The sequence below is a fragment of the Dermacentor andersoni genome, chromosome 10 (assembly GCF_023375885.2).
Source record: "Dermacentor andersoni chromosome 10, qqDerAnde1_hic_scaffold, whole genome shotgun sequence".
Lineage (NCBI taxonomy): Eukaryota > Metazoa > Arthropoda > Arachnida > Ixodida > Ixodidae > Dermacentor > Dermacentor andersoni.
In genome coordinates this window covers 20748657-20772574 of record NC_092823.1, presented here as the reverse complement: position 1 = coordinate 20772574, position 23918 = coordinate 20748657, and the positions used below count along the sequence as shown (strand labels likewise).

The window sequence follows — 23918 nt, the reverse complement described above, 5'->3', positions numbered from 1 at the left end:
TGGTGGAGCACGCTAATGAGTCCGTCTGCGTGGCTTGAGGAATCCATGTAACCGATTTCCTAATGCGAATTTCTCCACTATCGCGCACTAGGGAAATTTAAAGGCTTTTCATACCAAGCACTTTGTTGAATGGAACCCGGTTTTTCAGACATGTGTCAGACCATCTTGTGCGTTGATTCCGAAGGCAATGCTACCCAAAATGTGTGTCTAACCCGTTTTCGCTGATGTTGGCGGAACCGAGCACATGTCGCTCAAGTTCCTCAAGCACAGTAGCCCAATGGTTGAGCGCACTTCGCAACATGCTCCGGGCTCCCCGAAACTACTCACCGTTGTAGAGCGGCACATTTCCGTTGAACATTACCTACTTACATCAGTCATCATCGTTAGACCTCACGCTGATAACGGTTGAGCGAAATAAAGAAGAAAATTACCTTTACCTAGTGTATTAGGTATTGCCATGTGTCGCTGTGGAGGTCACCCTTTCGCGCCATACGTTAACTTCTCAATGCGGCTCGTTATGTCTTGCAAGAAATCTGACCGCTCCGATCGGATAGTTGAATACATTGCCACGTGTGGAGCAGGTGTTCGCCTTCGCGTATTGCAGAAGCCTAACAATGTGCCAAAATTTTTGTCATGTTACTTTTAACTTAGTTCATCCAATAGGTCCTTCACTTATCTACATAAATGGCAGTGCTGTAGACGATTCAGCAATTCATTAGTAACTTATTCATTGCTGGCGCGATTACCCCTATTGACAGCTTTTATGCCAGAAATGACCTGAGGGAAAATAATATGATTCTTGCACGTTATAGTTCCGTAACTTAAATAAGACATGCTTATTCAGGAACAAAAAAGTCCTGGCTTCCGAAAAAAAAAAAAGCAAAGCTGTTTGTTTTTGACCCCCCGTAACATAATACTTTCTATCAGTGTACATTGAAGCGAACCTATCACAATGTTCATGGCGTGCTGGATATGTGCAAGAACCTGTTCTCAATCCTAAGGGCATAACGTTACGCTGTTTAGAGCACACTGATTGAAATTATTCTACCCAAAGCACACATATATAAATTAATGCCTCTATTTTTCGCATTTGCATTGAGCATATCTTCCTTCTTCTCGCACGCTGCGGCTTGACGAACAACAGGGTCCTCATGTATTGTCGGTAAGCTAAAATTATTACTCAAATTAGAAATTGAATACTGCATAACGCACACGACTGCGCATCGCCTATGCGCTCGAGATACCGTTGCCTAAATCATTTCGCTTGTGTGTGGAGCTCTAGGGCTGAAAAGAGTTCGTAATGAATTCCACAACTTAGACTGTGAGGTATGACCCACGCTACATCAGCCGGCCTTTCTGAAAATAAATCCACATACTGACTCCATTGTAAGAATACCCAGGCGATGATTGGCAGCTCACTTTACGCACATCACCACCTATGGCTAGCCCATCTGCAGTTCATGAGAACGAAGAAGTAGGTTGGTCGTGTCTCTATAGGAATTGTTCATTTAGCTTTATTGAACAAACTTCTGGACGCCGCGGACCAGGGAGCGTGTGACAGGGCACAGCATGCCGGCAGGGAGGCCAACGTAAGAGAACGTTGTCACGCGTTTAAGCACACTGACTGCGGCATGAGGTGTATTCTCAGGATAAGTGATGTTTTACGCAACGAAGTTCTGTTGTATCGCCCGCATGGGGCCCAACAGGGAGCGCCCACGCGTGCGGGTAGCGCGATGACCGAGCCTACGTGCGGCCATCAGCCATTTGATGTGCGCCAGTCATACGTTCTTCTGTTGAGGCCGGTTCACTCTTGCATCGCATCCACCGCTCTTCAATTCACTGCGTCCCTCGAGCCCACATGTAATGTATTTGCGGGAAGGAGGGTTCGTCTCTCAATTACTCACAACAGCGTCCTCTTTCGTGTCCTTCCACGTGGCTGTTCTACGTACCGCAAATGCATCGCCTGCTATCAAAGCAGGAGCACTGCACAGCGGCCACTGTCCTGAGAGGCGTTTATCGTACATATTAACGCGACAGCGTTAAGGAGTTCGTGTCGCAGAAAAGCCGGTGTCGGCGTCACCAGCGTTGGCCGTGAGTGATAAATCCCAGAAGGCACTTCATCAATAAAAAAACATACTGCAAGATGGCAGGTGGGAACCGAACCAGGGTCTCCGGAGTGTGAGGCGGAGACGCTACCACACAGCCATGAGTTGGTTCCTTCGAAACGGCACAAAATCGCCTCTAGTGAATGCGGTGTCTGCTTAAAAACGAGCCGTAGAAAGTTATACTGCGGTATATCGGTAATTATGACCATGTAACTTACAGAAGTCGCAGTTTCACGAGTAGCGAAGTACGTTTCCGCTACAGTTCTTTGCACTGCGCACACGCAGAGCCATCTTGCGGCAAACACAGAAGGCCCCCTCCTCGCAATGTACGGCGCTGCCCCGACACGTGGCGCGCTACTCGCCCCATGATCGCGTCCGCCTTCATGGCGCGTCGGGGACCGGCTATCTGTGCCGATCACGACGTTTGGCTGGCGTAGCGCGTTTGAGTAGGGTGCGATAACGCTATCGCGTTCCACTCTTAAAGGCGAAGCTTAAGCGCCCTCTAATTTTTCTTAAGTGCCTCGGTTTTAGTCGGGGATGACACGTTAGCATCAATCCACTGAAGCCTGCCAATCTATTCCCAGATCGTCCTTTGTCCGTAGCGTGATACGTGAAGTACGGAGTTGCATGTGCGCTCGTCTCACCCCCCCCCCCCCCCTTTTTTTTTTACTTCTAGTTCCACCTAGCCACAACAACAATCCTAAAAGCGCGGTCGAGACAACACAGAACCAAACACGGTGACTAACGTAAACCGGCACTCACGACGCACTCACTGTACGATACCTTAACCCTGCTGCAACCACACCTCTGCTGCAAATTTAGGTGATTGTACTGTTGCGAGATCACATTACGAGACACTTTTCAAGAGGCCCTGAACCACTTTTTATTTAGCTGGAGAATGACGTTTAAGGTCAATATGGCCTATTTTCGAAATACATCGCCGCGAAAAGGAGTTCAATGCCTTAAGCAGAAGCGGAGTAATTGGCAATCAAACAAGCCCTTCGCTTTGCTTTCGCTTCTTCTTTGGCAATTTGCACTGCGAAGGCTACGGCGGAGCGAGGCGTCCGCAAAACACTCCTACCGAACGTCACTTCTGCACGCAGTTGCCACTTGATAGTAGCTGTTAACGTCGACGCTAGTGGTAGGTATTTTGAGGCCCAGAACGCCCTAAATGCAAGCCAAATGCGTTTGTCCTCACCTCACGGCAGCGGCGGTATCTATGATACGTAGCGAACCACAGCTACGTGCAACTGTAATGCGTATGCGCAGCGTTTCGTTTGTACACGACACGGGTTGAGTGCGTGCTGGCGCTCATATCCACCAGTCTGATATTGGTGTGTGGTGCAGACCGACTTTGTCCTTCACCGGCTAGACCGACGGACTATAGCAAGATTTGCGAAATTTTGAAGCGCTATCATTTAGTCTGTCAAGGGTCTAACTTGGAGCGGCCATGAGTGAGCGCGCCCTGGCTAGCGTGCGTGTGGTCTGACTTTAATGTTCGCATGGTTCGAGGCTAGTTGAAGAATAAAAATTGGTCGAAAATAGCGACGCCCGGCGGCTACGACAGGGATAATCAGAGTGACCAAAGCCTAATTACTATGCGGGTGGCCGCACCGAGAGTCAGCAGCGACAAACCGTTTCTTCCGGAAGTGCCTCATTATTATTAAAATTAGAAAGCAGACTTTGCCTTTATTCAGCCTGTTTATAAAACTGCGCCAATAAATGTTACAATAACAGTAGGAAGAAGCGCACTGTTCCAAACGCCCTTCTTGATTGACGTCACCTATTGGCTAATAGTTGCTCGTATGGTAATCTATATTACGAAATAAAGCGTCCACAAGAGAGCGACCAGCAGGTTCTGTTGAAAAGAGAGACTTTGAGAGAAAGATGATTTTACGTTGCGCTTGCAAGCTCCGCGCCCAGCGAACGAGCGCAAAGCTTAGCTGAGATTTCACAGCGGCGTATGCTATCCGCGAACTATGTACTTTTTCCAAGCCCGAGGGTTGGTTCTGCACTCATTTAACAGTGGACAACCATGCACCTTCTAATAAATAATCAAACCCATAACTTCATGGTCTGCTGTTCTTGCCGAAACTTGTACCATTAACACGAATGGCCATACCCTCCAGGATAAACGTGAAGCAGCACGCCTGTAGTAGTATGCTAACGCATGCAGTTTTCACGCATGTGAGACAAAAACCAGTGAAGATAGAAGCTTTACTGACTAGTGTAGTAGTTGATGCTGGCCTATGCAGGTAGTATGTTAAAACAGTTTTGGCATTTTTTCTAGCTGGCTCGGAAAAATCCGGACAACAAGACTACAAATAAAAAATCCGACAAGAAGGACAAGGAAGATGAAGAGAATAAACGCCGCCAGAAGGTACGTTAACTTAGCATGCCCTCTGCTAAAACATTTTACCACATGCCTGCACAGGATGAATGTCGAAGGTAATGTGCTATAGCATAGAAGCAATGCAACCCAACACATTGCCACTGCCGAGACGCGTCGTCTACGATACGTCTGATCAACCACCCAGACGCATTTTACGCATTTACGCATTTCGAGCTCCCGCAGCTACTGTTGGCAGGGACGAGTTTGTCAATGTAACCTTCGTATAGCTGAGCAGAATCTAATAGCTGAATACAGAGAAGATGAATGTGATGACGGAAAATCCTCGTCGCAGTAACATCCACAGTAATCTTCTCCGTTATTGAGCCCCCACTGATATTTCTGGAGGCGAGCATTGGTGCTGGAATATTTCAGCTGATTAAGGCACTTATTCTTGACTTTAGGAAAGAATAATAATTATTGGTTCCCTCAAATTCGCACTATCAAGTTAACTGGAGATGCAGTCTGCGTACGAAATTCTCATTGAGATGCATTAGGTGCAGGAAAATTCTGCACAAGAAGTAAAAATTGCGCAAGACTACAAAAATCTAATTAAAGTAGGAAGTTTCTGAAAATGCTGTTAACTAGTTCAAATAATTGCACATAATTTTTGTGTGACGCTTTGCTAGAAATCAAATTCTTTCCCAGGATACAAGTAAACGTTCGAAAGTTACTGTTGCCTACGAGTTGGCCTCGTAGCATTTGCAAGCTTCTTCCTTTCGGCAGACGTTTTTCGCTGCGCTGTGACGGCGACATTTATTTTGAGCTGCGCATGTTCCATATAATATTTAGAACTCTTGCGTTTACTCTCTTATGTCAGGGTGATCAAGGCAAAAGCTTGTATGACAGCTCCCACCTGTAGAAGATCTCGAAGGTCATTGTGGTTGTTGTCGAACCACAGTATCGCTATCCAGGTGGTTATCTCCGCAATAAGGCCCTAAGCAAAATTGTTTGGAGACAGAACAACCAGAGCTTGCTGCTGAAAGATTCAGCCGGTTTTGGGGCTTCTCCTGACCGTAGCAACACCAGAGGAACTTGCTCGATGGCCGATCATAAGAAAGAAGCATATCCTACGCCTGGGCACTTCAAATTGGAGACTGATCTGATGCTGACACTGCTTAATCTCGAAATGCTGTCAAAACAGGCAGCCTCATCACATCAAAAAAGTACTGGTTGCGAAAATCAGCTGTAAGGCATCAATCAAACAATCAAGCCAATAGAGCTACCATGCCTCTTTTAGAGCAATTTTCGAATACTCCTGCTTAGGAAAAACGTCTTAAGTTTTTGCACTTGAATATAGGATCTCGAAGCATAGTTTTTTAACATGTAAAAAATCGTACCTCCGAGATTAGAATAGGTCGACTCACATCGGCCGCTTCTTCCCACCTGAAGAGGGGCCCACCCCAGGGAGCAGTCCAATCACCACTATTATTTAACGTAGCCATGGCACCACTTGCCAGAGAGCTTGCAGACATACCTAAATTGCCCCACGCTCTCTATGCTGATAATTTGACCCCATGGTTGTCACAAAGCTCTATTGGGGAGAGCAAAGTTGTCCTACAAATTGCTATTGTCATCGAACAGCATATTGGCATAATGGGGATCTTTTGCTTGCAAAAAATCCGAATTGCTCAGGATTAATGCCCACACCGGCGACACAGGCATTTACTTGTTGGTACACGGTCAACCAGTGCCTAAGGGACATGAAATAAATATCGCGGGTCTGCGCATCCAATCTAACCAAGACGCGGATTTTAGCCTGAACCTCCTCGATAAGTAAATAAAGCAAATGTCCGAACTGGTTCGCTGGGTTGAGCCACGAAATCACGGTCTGTCTGAAAAGCATTCCATGCAGTGATTGAAGCTTTGGTGATCTGTCGGCTCGCCTACCACTTCCTGTATCATCGCCTCACTGAAAAAGAACTGGTTCAGGCTAATAGTACAATAAGGTGGGCGGTTAAGACCGCACTGAGGCTACCGGTCCGCGCTAGCGCTTCCCATCTTCTACCGTCTGGTCTCTATAATACCCTTGAGGAAATCCTTGAGGCACAGAGGAGTAATCAACTCCTGTAGCTCTCCCGAACACCCACAGGGCGAGACCTACTCTGACCACTGGAGTGTGAGCGAAGCGGCACGATCCCGAAGGAAGGGCCATGGTTCCTAATTTCTGTAAGGCTCACGACTAACATGCAACTCGAACCGTTGCCACGAAACATTATTTCGCACCGTTATTCGGGCCGCCGCAAGGCTTTAGCAAATTACTGTGTCCGGTGTTATTGGAATCGCGAAGACGTCCTCTATGCCGACGCCGCGGTCTGTCTTCTCGAAGGAACGGTCACGGCTGCTGCCATGACGGAGGACGGACGCATAACATCCGTACCTCGATAAACACAGCGCGCACCGGCGTGGCTGATGATGTCGCATTAGCCCTAGCAGTGGCGCATGTGGTCGCGGATTTTACCATTAAAAAATCTGCACCGATTCCTAAAGTGCATACCATTAATTCCTTCCTTCTAGGCGTAGCACCTAAGACGGTCGCCGACATCTTATAAAACATGCCTTCGCTTCCCCATCCAATGACCATCTTGTGGGTGCCTGGGCATGACTGTGTCCCTGGGAAGGAGCGCGTTAATGCGCATGTCGTAGGTCTTTACCTCCGAACCCTGGAAAACCACTTAGCCAACCCCATGGAAAAACCAGGAGACGGGATCTACACCTACCACCAGATTACCAGGTATTACAGGAAATGGAGATGAAATTTACCTCCCCCTCACCATTCCCTTACCTACCAAAGTTAAATTTGGCGCTAGATTCAAACCAAAGCATTTATTTGTCCCTATCTCGGACATTTATTTTACCCTGGTCTCCATATTTCACACTTTACCACCCACCGAGCGCCTCGGGCACGTCTTTCCCACTGTTTGTGGAGGGCCCCGAGAACATGGCGGTGCACTCTATACTCAGCCCTTCCTTTTCCTTGGGGAAGGTCGCTCTTTGGGCCGTTTGCTCGGATGATCAGCTCTGGCTGGCGGACCGGGCCTGCCTAGAGATGTCGGTGAAGGGGCTCCCTGATGTCTAGGGGCCCCGCCACATATAAATAGATCAAATAACGTTTTATCTATCCTGGGGACGCATGTCCCAGCCGTCACTGCATCAAGTTGGTGCGGTCGTCCCTCCAACGTTCGTCCATCGTGTCCCTCGCCCGTCACGCAATACCCGGTGCCGTCCGTCTGAGCTCTGCGGCAGTAACTCAATGCCCTTCACTTTGGCCACTTGGACTGGCCCCACACACGTTTGAAACGCGGTTTCGCAGGTTCGCCATTTTGACGTTCCGTCTAGGTGGTGGGGTGGGGGGGGGGGGGGGCTACAGCGCCCACGGACACCGCATTCCGACGGCGCTCGCAGCCGCCGCCGTGGTGCCGGCTGTAAAATCAAAGAAAAGTAAAAATGCACGGCACGAGCTCGAGGCGCAAGCTCGGCACAGACAGTGTGGTTCACAAAGCCTGCTATGTTGGTCGGCGCAACCGCCGCTCTTCTTGCCGCCTTTGCCCTTCTGCCGAAATAAACGCAGGAACGACGGCGCGGCTCTAGGACCGCCATCAAGACTTCCTACAATACCATAGTGAGTGATGGCCAGGCAGATGACGGCAGCGCTGGCAATGGCAGAATGAATGTTTGCGACATGGTCCGAATTATACAAGCGAAAAGTTCTTGGTTGACTGCACGAATCAGAAAACGGCCTTATTGCCTCTGTAATGTCGGCGTGGCGAGAGAGATGCATTACATTCTTTAGGGCTATGGACATTTGTTCCTTCCTTTTGTTGTACTCGGGCATCACGAAGAGCTCCGGCCCTGTTCCTTTCTATGACTTTCCTGAAGGCCTTGAGGAACGTACTCAGGAACCGGTTCCCGGACATCAGAGCGGACTTCACGTAATGCACGGTGAGGCTGCGGTAGCGCAACAACGTTGGGTATAGATGCCGCCAGCATTTGGAGCTTCGGTCCAATTGCTGCCGTTATCCACGTATGAAATATTTTCGGAGCACAGCTCCTTATCATTGTTCAGTTGTTCAAGGCTCAGATGATGTGGAACATCTCGACTCAGGTTTCGGGCTATCCAACGAAATTTCATGGAATGCAAGTGGTTCCCTGGGACCTATAAACCCGACCATAGATGCTGAGAGCGAAACTGCAGTCATCATTCTTGACTTTGCCCTTTCCTTACCTACATTTTTGGCTAAGGGTCCGCACTACGCCGGCTGTCTTTTTAGCATGCGGCTAGCTCCTTATTTGTGGCGATGATGGTGTTGTTTAAGAGTTTTGTCTTGAAGGGGGTGCCCAGTAAGCAATTAAGAAACACTTATACCAGCTATTATATTGCTGTGACGGTAAAAAATGGAGCTGATAAAAATGGTAGGTACATGTTGAACTCCCTACCGGGAGAATTCCTTGCTAGAAAAGCAAACAGCACTCAAGCACAAGGATAGTGCTGAGAAAGTCGTCGTTTGTTTAAATTTGAATTATGGAACAACTGCTCCAAATATTTATAGGGGCTAGCATAAACCTACAAAGCTGTGCTGTAATGAGCCATCGATGGTTTTTTGGCAGCCATTCGGAGGCACAGAGAGGGGAAGGCAATTATAGTTGTTTACATGCACCAGTCGGTGCTTCTGGCTTCTTGTGATGTCTTTCTAGCATTTATTCACTAAAATTCGACATGAGGACGTACAGCTGCAGTCGCTCTGCCAGTACTGTTTCTCCACAATAGTTCCAGAAATAAGGATTACATCAGAACGGGAAATTCATTATATAGCTCAATCCACGGTATATCACCGGTGAACTAGGACGCTTCGTGGACGTTCCAACCATTGGTCGGTATTTCGCACTAATAGTAAAAGTTGAATGCAGGAAATTTAATTCCTGAGTCAAGTAGGGTATTTATGTAGTGTGTGGAGTCCACACCATGGCTAGTTATCTTTCTTACACACCCATGTGCAGCAGTACCGTCGTTATGAGTTATGTCAGTCACCTAAACCTATGTAGTCAACGGCAGTCCCATTACTTCAGTGAATGAACATACTTCGCGTAACAGTAGCTGCGACATCTAAGTTGACACGCTCCTTTGGCCGAATACACTAGCACATTACTGAGGCCAATTCGGCCCTGCTAGATGACCGAGTGAGATAAGATGTCAGCTGACTTCTTTTTTGTGCTGATTGATTGGACAGAAGCAAGAGTGGCATGGGACCGGAAACAAGCTAACGAGCTCCTGCAGTTCGTCTCCTTGTCATTGCCTTCGCTCTGTACGATAACCGCCTGCGATGTGCTTGTGTGGGAGCTCGCCAGAATATTCCACGTATCCCCTTTCGGAAAGCCACGCTTGTGCTCTCAGGGCAATGCGTAATGGCCCACGTGCTATCTGTATGTCCGAGAACCGCAGTGTTCAGCTCAGGGGCATGTGGCAACGCGCGTGCGGCCTACAAGGCATTAAATGGCATCCTGCGCTCGCCTGGATAACTATGCTTCGCATTGTGGCGGAAAGCCAAATGTATACTATCCGCAGATGGCTCCCCGCACATTCAGAATCAGAATCAGAATTTATCTTTAGAAGTTGGGTCAAATAACAAGTATTTAGTATGCAGGAAGAGCTCCCATACTGAAAGACTGCATCGGGACCGCCTGCACAAAAGTAGTTATGATAATTGACATCTCAAAGCAACAGTAGCATATAATAAGGTATTAAACAAGCAACATGGTATGAACTTTAACACAGCAACATACTGAATTGATTACAAATAATAGCAAGGTTTAGCTTATCTCACGGTAACATAAAGAATTATAGGTGAAGAAAATGCCAGTAGTTTATTTACAATAACAAAAACAAACAAGAAAAACAAGAAAAAGCAAGAAAGAACGGACAGGAAGGCGGTTACAGTAAATTTTCTCATTAGTATTGTCAATAATAAATGAATTTTGAGTTCCCTTCTGAATTGGTGTAAATATCTAGTATTTTTTTCATAACGAGAGGATACTGATATGGAAGTGAATTCCACGGTTTGTTTACCGTAGTAAGTGCGGATTCGTGGAAAAAGAACATTTTTATTCAACCCGAATATGGTTGTAGAATTAGTTGTCGGGTTAGATAGTGAAAATGTTATCGATGGTAGCTCATTATGTAGAAATCTGTAGAAAAAAGTACATAGGTTGTATTTAGTGAGCCCACAAATAGTAAGGATGTTATTCTCGTGTAGTCAGGAGTGGCTTTAGAAAAGCGTGAACTATAGGTAGTTGTTCTGATGGCTCAGTTCTGAACTGTCTGTAAAGACGCAGTATGAGTATTATAGGTGTTTCCCCAACATATTATACCATACGTAATGTGAGAGTGAACGAGAGAGTGGTAAAGTGAGAGCAATGTGGTATGTGTGAAGTAGGGACGTGCTTTAATTAAAATGCGTATACCGTAAGTTATTTTCTTTTTCATGTGAGCAATATGATTGTGTTATTTCAGATTACAATTGAATAGAACACCAAGGAAAGATGAACATGAATATGGATAAATGCAGTGGGACCAAGACTAATAGGACGAATGGAAGCTATGTTTCGCTGATGTGAAGAGAATATAACAAATTTAGTCTTAGTTGCATTACTAGATAACTACACCACCTTAGAATGTTTTCTAAGTCAGCACTTAGTTTATTAACTGAGTGCATCAGAATGCATTTTGTCAAAGAAATACAATTAGGTAAATCATTAATATAAACTAAAAACAGAAGTGGCCCTAGGAAAGAGCCCTGAGGCACACCGATGTGAGTAGTTCGCTGTCGAGAATAAGCACTGGAAACAGAAACAACTTGAACCCGGTTATATAAGCAGCTTTTTAGTAGCGAAAGGGCAGGACCGCAAATGCCAATTGCTTCGAGCTTAGAAAATAAGACATTATGATTAATGCTATCAAATGCTTGCGTTAGATTGATGAAAACTGAGGCGGCGAGAAATCCCTGGTCAATAATTTTTTCATTTGGTCCGTAAGATGAATAAGTGCCAGCTCTGTGGAATACCGATGGCGACAACCGAACTGGCATGCAGAGAGGATTTTAGGTTTAGAAAGATAATTTGTTAGCCGTTTTTCAATTAGTTTCTCAATAACTTTTCCAAAGAACGGAAAAATAGAAATAGGTCTGTAGTTGGTGCAATAATGAGTTGTCGCGTTTTTTAAAAAACTGGGATAAGTTCGCCACGCTTCAGTTCAGAGGGAAATAAGCCAATCCGGAGTAATAAATTAACAATAAAAGAAAGTATGCCTGAAATTAGGTGGAAATAAGTTTTATCTTAGCGGGGTGGACCTCATCAAATCCACAACTTCTCACTATTAGGTTATTTAAAACAACAGCTAATTGCAGCGTAATTGCCACTGTTATGCTTAATTGTGTTTACTACATAGCTGCAAGGTAACTGCTGAGGGACATGGCGACGTTCGGCTTGCTGCCTATGCGCCGCCACTATTCGTCTCGGCAGCGCATTCTCACTGGAGAAGTGAATCGCACTGCAGAATCCACGGCAACATTCCAGGAGCTTCGAATATATCCAGGCGCAGTCAGCGCCAAACGACAGCTTTGCAATGGTGCTCAAACGGTTGGAGACGGTAATAGAAAGCAATTAGGTGCGTCATTATTTGCATCCTAGGTTCATGTAACCAATCGTGGGAATGATAGGATAGGCTACGTACTGAGCTTGGGTTACACGAAATACAGCTTATTACAATCATGAACGGCATCTATTATTTTGTTTTGATTTCCAGATCCAAATCCTGATAAGGAATGCAGGGAGTGAGATCATACGGTTTTTACTTGAGGTGAGTAACAATAGGAAGTCTTACAAAAGCATATGTCAGCTGCTTTATGACATACCAGACATTTCGCGCTAAGATCTGGAACATCAATGTTGAAATGCCTAATTCTAAAATAAAAACAAATACGGTAACCGAAGAGCTTTCGTAAATAATTTGGCTGAATCCTTACTGCCCCATGCACTCTAGCGATTTAATCTGCATTTATCGGTTTCTTTCTCTCCGAATTCACTAGCCATAACTATCAGCGATTCTAGCGCCGGAAAAAGGGAGTAGGAACAAAATGCAGTAAACACAAAGTCGTTACTTCCAAATGAGGTATTTTTTCGAGGCGCAATCCACTTGTGGGCGTGCCTTTGCGCGTGCGTGGTGCCTTTGTGCACTCGTGCGTACTTGCTTGTGTGTTGGTTTGTGCATGCGCGTGTTTTCGTGAGCCATAATCGGAGTTCAATAAATTGGGTGTCGTAAACACGTACGTCATGCTTTATGTGGAACGCCGTAGTGCAGCAGTCCTGAGTAACTTCGAGCATCCGGAGAGCTGCAATATGTTCGCCCAAAGCACGACACGCAAGCCGCTCTTGCGCACTGCGCCCACGCCAAAACGTGGTCGTCATTGGCGGGACCTTACGAAAATTGTACGATGAGAAACTTGTTTCTGATGAGATTCTTTTTTTGGGGGAGAATGGAATCCGCTGCGTCGTGCTGGGCAGCGTAGCGGACTATCAAGTGAGCCACCACGGCGCGTGCATCAGAAGATTGATAACTATTATCATCGCCAGCCTATTTTGATGTCCAGTGTGGGACCAAGGCCTCTTCATGCGGTCTCCAATTACCCCTGTCTTCCTACTGCTGATTGCAATATGCGCCTGCAAATTTCTTAATTTCACCACTGCACATAAGTTTCTGTTGTATTTATTACACTACGCTTTCCTTTCTTTTTTACACTCATTTTGTAACTCTAGTGGCCCCCGGTTATCGGCGCCGTGCATTACATGGCCTGCGATGGAGGCGAAATGCAAAAACACCCGTTTAGTTAGATTTAGGTGCACGTTAAAGAACCCCAGGTGGTCAAAATTTCCAGAGTCCTCCACTACGGCATGCCTCACAATCAGAAAGTGGTTTTGGCACGTAAAACCCCATAACATAACATGTCATTCCCATGTCACAGGAATGCAATAACGCAAGGCAATCCGCAAAACGTGTTCCGCGCTTCCCTTGTGATCGCACAGATTTCCTTCAGCTTGTGAGACGCAAGAAAGCAACTATATTCAAGCTGCTTCCAACCCTGCGTGGTCCATTCGCGGCTATGGTCTTACGCCGCTCGAAACAAAGTCACGAGTCCGATTCCTGGCCGTGGCAGCGTCCTTCTGGTGGGAACGAACTGCAAGAAGTGTCGTTCTTGCAGTTCGAGCTTTGGTCAAAGTAATGTAAAGTCGAGCTTTGGGGGGGGGGGGGGGGGGGGTCAAAGTAATGCGGAGTACCTTTAGGGCTTTGAGGCGTGGCTGGTGATCACATGGTCACCGACAACACCCCTATGAAAAAAGGGCCTAACGTGTGCCCGCTTGCTTTCTTTACCATGGCGCGATCCCGCTACGGGAACCTGACCAAGAAGCCGGGGGTTAAATGCAAAATGCTTATAGGAAAACACGTGCTCTTGAGAGCAGAGAACGCTAGGCGGTAATAAATTTTAATCAACTTATTTGGAAATCTGAAAAAAAATCTACAAATATTCGTGAATAGCCATTTTGTAAAATAATTAATAAACAAGGAAGTAAACTAGGTATTCTGCTTGTGCCACCAAGGAGCTCGTACGCGGCCGTGCATGCGTTCCTGTGGCTCAAGGCCAATGTAAATATCCCAAAGGAGAGAATGTATTCAGTGTTCATAGCAGCGCCTAATTTTCGGGGTTCTTTAACTTGCAACTAAATCTTAGATTTAGGTGTACGTTAAAGAACCCCAGGTGGTCGAAATTTCCGGACTCCTCCACTACGGCGTGCCTCATAATCAGAAAGTGGTTTTGGCACGTAAAACCCCATAATTTAATTTTCGGAAGTTCAATGTATTTCTTTTCCTGTATTGCGAATCCGTGGCCAGATTAGTAAAAAATGTTCAATGTTTTCAGGTTCTTTGCAACAATGACATAGTGGGAGCAGAGCCAGACTAGAGATGTGTAGACAAAAATTATTTGGTGCAGTACGGCATCGTGATTCTGTGAGAGATATTGAATGTGGGCGTGGGACACAAATGAATGTCTCAAATGTATACCAAACGGTTTATGTCTTTTACTTGGAATGTCTGTTTTGCAGAGTATTTAAAAAAGGATAATTTTCTAAATCTACCCGGGGTAATATAAGCATAAGTCGGCAGAACATACATGATTGGTCCATCTATCGAAATCGGTGCAAGTTTTTTGGCTTTGTTTCTTTATTTAAAAACAAACCACGGTGACCTGGCACCCATTTCAAGCACTTCAGACGTAAAGTTGAAGGGATTAAATATTCTAGTTCATTCACAACAGTCCTGTCTCTGGATGAGGTGAGTATGCTGCTCAGCGAGCACGAATCAGTCACCATTAGAGATTTATTTAACAATGCTGTCAACCCCCTTGTGAGGGTCCTTACAGATGTCGAAGAATTCGCGGGAAGTGTTTGAAGAGCTCGAGTAATTTCTCATAAATCTGCTTGAAACTTGGGTATAAAATGACCAACGCGCATTGAATGCGACCAGCATAGCGCCCCATAAAGAATGCCCACTGCTGACGGTGTAGATATTTATGTGTCGTTGTTTGAACGCCTTCGTTGTCGTCTTTACCAGCTAACAACAAATGCTATTTTTCTTGCGCCGAGCAACTATTTACACAAACTAAGTTGATGGCACTTGTTCACAGGGATATCGCAATATCATGGTTTTTCGCCCGTAAAACCCCGCAAAGTAACAAGGCGGCCGCCGAATTAAAGTATTCTACCTGTCTCGAATAAAGAGCTCCCCCCCCCTTCCCCCCGAGCACTCCTCCACAGCATCTCTACACGACTTCAGGGCTAACTCTAGACTTCTTTACCAAGGCGTCTCTCCAACGGAGCCAAGCTTTAGCCTGACATTCTCATCCATTGCCACTTTTCACAACCTTCCTAGTACCCATGATGCTGAATAAAGATTAACAAAATGGTTTTTTGCCGGCGCAAATATTAAATACAGCCCTCACAAGGAATAAAAAATTTAAGTTTCTTTATTTAATATATTTACTGCGGGATTTCGGCGACAAGCGCACCTTCAACACGAATTGTCGATACCACGCGTTCTTGTTGTTTCGGCAATGAAGGTTCAACCGCCAACTATAGACACCCTAAGGGCTGAAACAGCCAAAAACGACTATACGCTCATTCAATCAATATATCGCTTCCTACACGTCATCTCGGCTGTCTTACCTCATTAAACGTCAATCTATGCCTGCGCGCTCGCCCCTTAAGGACACAAATCTCTCAAGTGTGCATTCGCAAACTGCCTTTTGGCATAGCTTGTGAGCATTGTAGTGCGCAAAACTAAATTGATTGCAGGCCATTATGGAACAACCTTCTGACATCTGCGTTACCCGAGCATAATCCATGCATGGCTATACGTGGGTTGCATAGCATGGCGATAAAAACAACTGTATACCTCTAATATAGTTTTCGGGCATCGATTGAAATGCTTCACTAAAGCTTCACTTCAAAATGATTCTAATATGTGGGTTGGGTTGCATACCTTATTTATTCCTGAAGCAACACATCAAGTCCGTAGACACTATCCTTGCCGCGGCCTTTTACACATTGGGGCTTTGCGCTGCGTCATCTTGGTGGTTTCGATGTACGTCGGCATCGTCGTTGGGGCGTTTAAGGATGTCACAATCTTGGCGAAAACTTATGTTTTTGCATCGAAAACCTTTTTCGTATGACGCATTGTGTGGGCGATTGAGTAGCTTTCGTGTAGTTACATCAGCAAAAAGTGTTTCAAATGTAATTCGTCGCTCCGAGTGTTCAGCTGAGAGAACCCGAAGTTGACTTTTTTTATTCTAGAATGTATGCGTAGGTGACGCGTTGTTTACTTCACCATCACATCTCTATCAGCTGCACGCATCAATGACTTGGACATATCCAGATTTTCGGCCTAATGTATAATATAAATATAAGTATTAGGTACTGTCACAGTCCTTCGATATTTTGTATTCCTAGTCGAAAACTAGAAAATGCCACCAGAGGTGTCACAACCATAAGAAGGATAGGAAGCCTTCATACACATGCGGACGCCATTTGGTCGTCCTTAGTTACGAAGGCTTCGTAAAAACGTATATCAGCCGGCCGCGCAATTACGAGAATCTTCCATCATAAAGAGCGTTTTTCACATTTCGATCGCATTGTCTGCAGACTAGCATAGACAAACAATATGTGGTAACCCAGATACGCAGCCGCGCATGCGCCATAAAAGCCGGCGAAGAGGAAGGACACTGAGGAATTCGAGTGCAAATACAGACTGAAGGGAATCACAGGAGAAGACCAATGATGAAGCTCGTTTTTAAACTCTCTGAAGGCGTACTGCTTTCGTGTTGGCTTTGTAAATTTTAGCATGAAATTCATTCCCCAGTTTGAGACATTGAATAGTTGCAGTGGGGTGGCCAGTTCTTGCGATAATTCACACGTACGCATTTACCTTCTCCTGCGTTTCATGCTCAATGTGCACCTATTAAGGACTGCACCGAAATTAGGCGGCTTGGGATCATATGATACATCTACGCCAGAAAATCACATTGCTTGCTCAAAAGGCTTCCCACGATCCCTGCAACGCCGCGGTAGTCCACCACGCTTTTCAAAGGAAGTACCCTTGTGCCATAGCGCGGCACGGAGTTTTCCAAGCCCTGTAACGAAATAGGTACACTGCGCTATTTTACACACACGAGACGTAACATTCACCAATCATTTGCACAAACTCCGGAATGCTCATCAAGCGCGCATTGTAGTAGCAAACGGCATACAAGATTTACAGATATAGTTGTTGCTTTCAGTCGGAAGAGTTAGTCTTGGATACATTCATTGACTAGCGACGTTTAAGGTCAAAAATAGAGCTATGCGTCTCTCCAGTTGGAAAGGACGTCCTAACCCGTCATCTTGTGCTCGGCAGCACAAATGCGTAACTACTCAGCCGCCACGGCAGGTGAAATTTCTCATAATAAGCGACGTGAAGTCGACATCTAGAAAAAGAAATTAAATGTTAGTTTAGTTACTCTACAGATTTCGCAGCTCAAGTGCGCTAGAGATGGCATTCTGTGATAGCTGCTAGCTCCTTGTGGGACAGCCTGCTTGCTTAACGATATGGCAGAACGGCTGCAACCATAAAAGACTTATTGTCTCGACGGTACGCGCGAACACCGGTCGCATCAGCGGACCATACCGTGTTACTGCAGGACATGGCTGTTATTGCGTAGAGCAGTAACACGGAAGTGTTCGGAATTCCATACAATGGCGTCTCCTTTAGGGAGAGACCTTGCGTTGGAGGGAACAAAATTTGCGTTCCCAGTACAGTCGGCTGCACAAATAACGTCTTTGTGAAATATAGTTAACACGATTAACATTTCTGGGTGTTTTGTGCGCACATAAAGAACCGGTGGGCTCAGTATCCAACTTTTCCAGCCAACTTGGGCCTCTGGGTAATGTGGGTCCCACGGCATGATGGGTAAAGTACCGAGCTGCTGTCCTCAGGGAAGCCGGTTCGGGACCAATCGACGGACCAACTTTGCTCACTCGGTGCATGACATTCGGTGCGTGCTGATCTTTAATGAGCGTCTTTATACTATCCTGTGTCACTGTGCGTATGTCGCGGGGTAAGTTTCGTTCTGAATTAACAAAAAAGATTCTTTAATATTACCTGCCATCGAGCGGAATCGAACCTCCGTCATATACATCCAGAAAACCTTCTCTAGTTATACATTCACACAAGCGCCACCGGCGAGCTTCATGGTGGTGCCGCTATATGGGACAGCATGTCCGCGGGGCAAGAGCGACTGAGGAGCCGGGCTAAATACAAGCGTCCGCGTGATGCGTTTCGGCGGTCGCAGTACTCTCTGTCCGCTGCATAGCTTCCGTTCTTATTGCGTATTGCTGTTCTTGCCAGCTTACGCGTAACGGTCAATTTGTTTTCCGTATGAATAAATGTAGTTATTCCAAAGTTACTGATACCATGTGATCGAATTTAGGATGCACATCTTCTGTTGTCACTCATAGGTAATTTACCTAACGATACACAATACAGCTTCGGCCATATTTATTTCGGACAAATTTTTTGTACTTGAATATACTTGCCGTCATTCGGCGTAGTTATCCTTCTCTTCCACCCACACCCCTTCCTCACAACTACGGTTTCGTTTCTTCGGTGCCGTGATGTATGGTGCAGCGAACCTCAGAGGCAGAATAATGCGTGAAAATAATGGGGGTAATACACTAAAGCCCCACTATTAACTTTTTAGGGAATGCTTTTAAGTGCCGGGTCGCAATACATTGAACTGACCTGTGTGTACATGTTATATCAGCGTTTAGATTACAATTCTTACTTTCTCCTCGCCCTTTTAGGGCGGCCAGTCTCTATATCAGTGCGAAACAAGTTCAGACGCTGATGTGCGCACATAGCCTCACTCTACTAAGACGTCACTGGTTCTGAATACAAATAGCGTTTTCATAACGCTATACATCGTTATAGAGCACGCCGATGAACTAGGATATTGGAAATGAACTAAAGTACAAGCAATAATAAAGCATCTTTCTTTTTCTGAGAGAGGCGTAGCCGTTTCTTCTTTGTGCCAGCTGTACCGCTTAAATCATGGAGAAAACATAATCGGCAGGCCTATTTACGGAAAAATACGATGACGTCATGGGAACGCGAAAAGTGCTTCAGTATTGGTACGTCAACAATAACCGTAAAGAAACGATTGCCTAAAAAAAAAGAGCGGTCAAACCTGAATTTTTCGAATATGCTAGGAGGTCTAAATTAACGCATGGAAGCGCAAACGTATTATGAAAGTGCTCACGGAAAAAGGCTCTACGAACGAGATTGAGTGCGACCATTAAAGTGTACTTTAGCGCACATAATGTTGGGTTCACTTGGCTTCGCCAGTGCAACAGTCACGATCTGCACACGGCTCATGCCTATGTTCGCGCTTGGCCGCCGCTGTTGCGTTGAAGCGGTAGACTGCACCGGTGTCACCTCGTTCGCTGCTGCTGTCGCGTTGCTCACACCGGCGTGTTGACAACGAGTGTCCGCGTGCGTCGGGTGTGATGTGTTCGTGTTTGCACCTGCCCGCTGACACCATACGCTTGTTAGTGCACGCAGTAATCGTTTGTCTACGACTATTAATCTACTATCGGTGTCAATGCGTTATTTCTGGGGAAAATGAGTTTGCTTTTCTACCTGAACAGGCACACGCAAACGGCCAACCATATAACGATTTCAATTACCAAGCTTTTTCTCATAGCACATCGATTTCTTGTTCGCTCACAAAGAAAAAATAGGAAATCAGCTCGCACGTTAGATACCATAAGTGTTTCAGACACACACACACACACAAAAAAAAAAAAAAACATTATTGGGTAGGCTGCATCGGGGACACAGGCGTAGTGCGGTGCGGGAAGTGTCTTGCGCGTGCTTTTGAGGGTGCATGAGCACTAGGCTACAAGAATGAAGTAACCAAGTACACAAGAGACATTTATTACAGCTTTACAAACCTTACATGCGACACGTATAAAATATAGACTGAATTATATGCGAAATCGAATTTCAGTCGCGCCAAGGCCCCACATTTTTCTTGTGTTGGTGCAAACTTTGTGTGAAGAAGTCGCTTAGCACTGACTTTATAATCCCTAAATGCCTGGTTCCGTCGCTCGAGCCTATATAAGGCTATTTTTAGTTCTAACCCTTGAAAACCATTTTTAGGGCGCTGTAGTCTTATGTGATCGCAAAGAAACATTCCAGGCGAGTTTTCGACGTCACTCTGCGGTTCCGTCGAAATTCCAAGCCCAATAAAATTGCTGCCAAAATTAGCATGTCTTGGGTGCGAGGGTGAGCCAAAAGTGATGGTACCTGTATATTCTCGCCGCCTTGTCCCCCGATCAAGGGGCAGAGGGGCCAGCGTGGCTGGCCGCCACTGCGCATGGCGCGGATAGGTGTAGTCCTGTGCTCCCTGTCTTAGACTCAAACTGAGGTGGGTGCAAAATTTGGGCGCGCCTAGATGGCTGGGAGCGTTTCTCTTGCGCGTTGCAACGAGAGAGAGCAAGATTGGGAATTCACTCGCCGATCCTCCCCATCACGCCAGCCTTGTGACAGCGCGCGTGCGGGCTCAGTCACTGAGCGTTAGGCCTCCTCGATACCAAGCCAGTTTTTCAGATTGAAAGCACGGTCGCTGCCGGCGCCATATTTGTTCATATCTCCACCGCGCCGCCCTTACAGCATCTATGACATCCGTCGTCATTTTGGCGAAACCATCCACGTTTGCCCGGGAAAAAATATTCATCGGTCGGAATGAGGCAAAAGCGGTTTTCGATTTCCTAATATATTCTTACGAATGCTGCAACAGAAGATTGCGCCTTTAAAAGGAAGGTTTATTAAGGAGAAATTATCTAAACGCACGTGAACGAATACATCGTTTTTCTTGGCAACAATTGTGTCAATATTGAAGAGCATTCTTGCGTGTAAATATCAGCTCAACTGAATGTAGAACCTACGTACGCGCACACGCACACAGACATACGCACGCACATATACAGGTGCCTGTATACAACCACGAACACATCAACACGTACATGCACAAACGCCCACACACATCTGTACGCGCACACACACATGGACTTGCACAAACGCGCTCTCAAACAGCCAAGTACATGGACACAAACACGCACGTAACACTGCGCATTTGTGCTCGCACATCCGTGCACGCACACAAGCATACACGTAGTTACTGACACGCACAAACACACGACCATACACACTCACAACCACACGCTCATCAAAGTACACACAAACACACACATTGAGATGCACGAAAACACTCACAGGCAAGTACACATAAAAACACGAACGCCCATAGGCCTGCACGCACGCATGCTCGCGCAACACACTATCGCACAGACACACCCACACAAGGACGTACGCGCACGCAAGAACACGTATACACAGGCGCACATACTCACTCACTCACTCACTCACTCACTCACTCACTCACTCACTCACTCACTCACTCACTCACTCACTCACTCACTCACTCACTCACTCACTCACTCACTCACTCACTCACACTCACTGCACATGCTTGCTTGACCCCGCACATACACAGCACATGCATACTCATACACACAGATACACACAGTTAAAACAGAACACGCACGAAAGGGCGTCGAGGCCTGTGCGCACACCCTCAAAACACGCACACGCCTCAAAGCTGACAGAAAGATTTGGAGGACGCCTAAGCTTCTCGGTTAAAAGGAAGCTTTAGCTTGGGTGCTCCTGTATAAATACTCGTAAAAAGATAATTCATTGTTGTGGGCAATCACTGCACCAAACTTGACGAGGTTTGTTGAATTCAAAGGAAAAACAAATTCCATTGACTGTTTCCGACTTTTCTTTAGTTGGCCAATTTTTTACTAAAAATTGGCGAAAAGCGCTAATTTTCCAAAAATGAGACCATCAAGTCTACAACTCTGGTAACTTGGCAAAGAAAAATGATTGGTGGCCTCCAAAATATTCACCCACCACTGCGCAAATGTTGGACGCTGTAGCCGGTCAATATATAGCAGCAACGCTCGAAAAAGGGTTTGTTTCAGTTTTCGCGTAACATAACTCTTTTTTCTCGCATATTCAAATTACAATCCTACGCTATCATGTCTGTAGGTTGGGTTTTAGTCGTACTTTATGATATTTCTACGCATTTTCACTTGAGAAATTCCATTTGTTCAGTAACTTTACAGCGCCACATAGAAGGCCTGGGTATGGGGTTCGGAAATCTGGGTGGTTCACGTAGGTCGGTCAGTGGGACGCCTCGCCTTGCGCGCTCACGGGAAGCCTACGAATGAAGCTGTGCAGTGTGATCTGGGCTTGAGAAGTTTTAAAGTGAGGGAAGCTCACAGAAAAATTGAGTATGAAGAACTACTGTGGAACATGGAAGAAAGTCCATGGGCTGGAAGAGTGGTGAGGTGTTTCTACCTAAAAAAAAACATTGATTTACAGAGGAGGAAAAGAACTAGCAAGCTTACCATCAAGTATGCGGCCTGTTGCGTGTGCCACACAGCAACAAAGAACGTCAAGCGGAAAGTCAGAGAGGCTGAAATTACTCGTTGGTCTCTTTTCTCTATAACGTGCAGCCGATTTCCTATCGCATTTTGGATATTTAGTGTTTTCCCCACGTAATGGGGCAGCAAAAGCAGGGAAGTTTGGCCGATAGAAATGCACTCTAATGAGTCATAGTGTAAAACAAATAGCAATAAGCAGATTGATTCTGCAATGAGTGACCTTCGGGGTGGCGTGTGTCACGTGCTAGGAACTCCTTTCGTCTTTCCGGGTAGGAAAGCGTTCAATACTCTGTAAAATGCCGTGCAGAAAGGGAAAACTTACGCGCTCATTAACGAGAAGCCAAATGACGGAAAACATCTGAGGTTGTAGAATGTGCACAAAATCACTTGTGTGGTGTGGCTATAGGGTTAACGTTTCTTTAATTGTAAACGAAATTAAGACTTCGATTAACAGTCCCACAAGTGTGTTGACACGGCCGTAACATTTGTTCTTACGTTTGCTGCAGGTGTTCATCGTCTACAGATTGGACCTATTCGTCAGGAGCTTACCCAAGTAACCGCACAAAGGCTTTCCCAGGGCGCGCCTCGCACACAGCGCGGCACGATCTCCTACTCGCCCGCGAAAGCCAGGATTTTGCATCTCAATAACAAATTGAAGGGCGCACATCATCCTTATGATTCCTTTTGTGTGTGTGTCCTCGTGCTTGGAAGGGGGGAGATGGAGGGGGGCGAGATTTGGAATCCAATGACGGGAGTATCTTTTGCAGCAGTTTTCTTTAATGAACGCAGCGACTGTACACAGGGCTCACGAAACTGCGGTGCTTCATTTTTAGTAGAATTCGCATAGTTAATGTTAACCCAGCAAAGCCGAAGGAAGACGCCCACCTAGCGGACAAATTCTCCTCTATTTTGGAAACGTCTGATCGACACTTCACAAGTGTCCCTTCACGGTCAACGGTAATGATCCGACACAGCGCTGCAAAGCATGCAGCTAATGCGCCACTAGACGTGCACCCTTAATTCCCTACACAGAAATATAGAGGTTTGCACTGAATCGCGCTTACATTCCAACTATTTACGTCCCCGCAGCATAGACCTGTAGCTAGCGGGCTCCAAAATTGCATGCCTATTCAGCTCGTGTGTGCAGGCTTTTGCTGCTTTCTATTACGAATGCGCTTTGTAGTCAATAATTTGCTCTGTAGCAGGGAGGTGCCATTAAACGAAACTTTTCTATAAAGAATCAAATGAGTCCCTATATTCAATTTGCTCTCAGTATA

The 23918-nt window shown here is 46.0% G+C and overlaps 1 long non-coding RNA gene across 2 annotated transcripts; it reads left to right on the top strand.

Moving 5' to 3' along the window:
- The first annotated feature begins 904 nt into the window (after positions 1–904).
- On the top strand, positions 905–23319 carry LOC140213784 (uncharacterized). Of its 2 annotated transcripts, XR_011890733.1 has the most exons (4): positions 905–1162; positions 4396–4485; positions 12293–12346; positions 23148–23319. It is a non-coding gene; the product is annotated as an uncharacterized lncRNA (long non-coding RNA). The 2 variants fall into 2 exon arrangements; XR_011890732.1 differs by lacking the exon at positions 905–1162 and having other exon boundaries at positions 4390–4485.
- Positions 23320–23918: the final 599 nt, after the last annotated feature.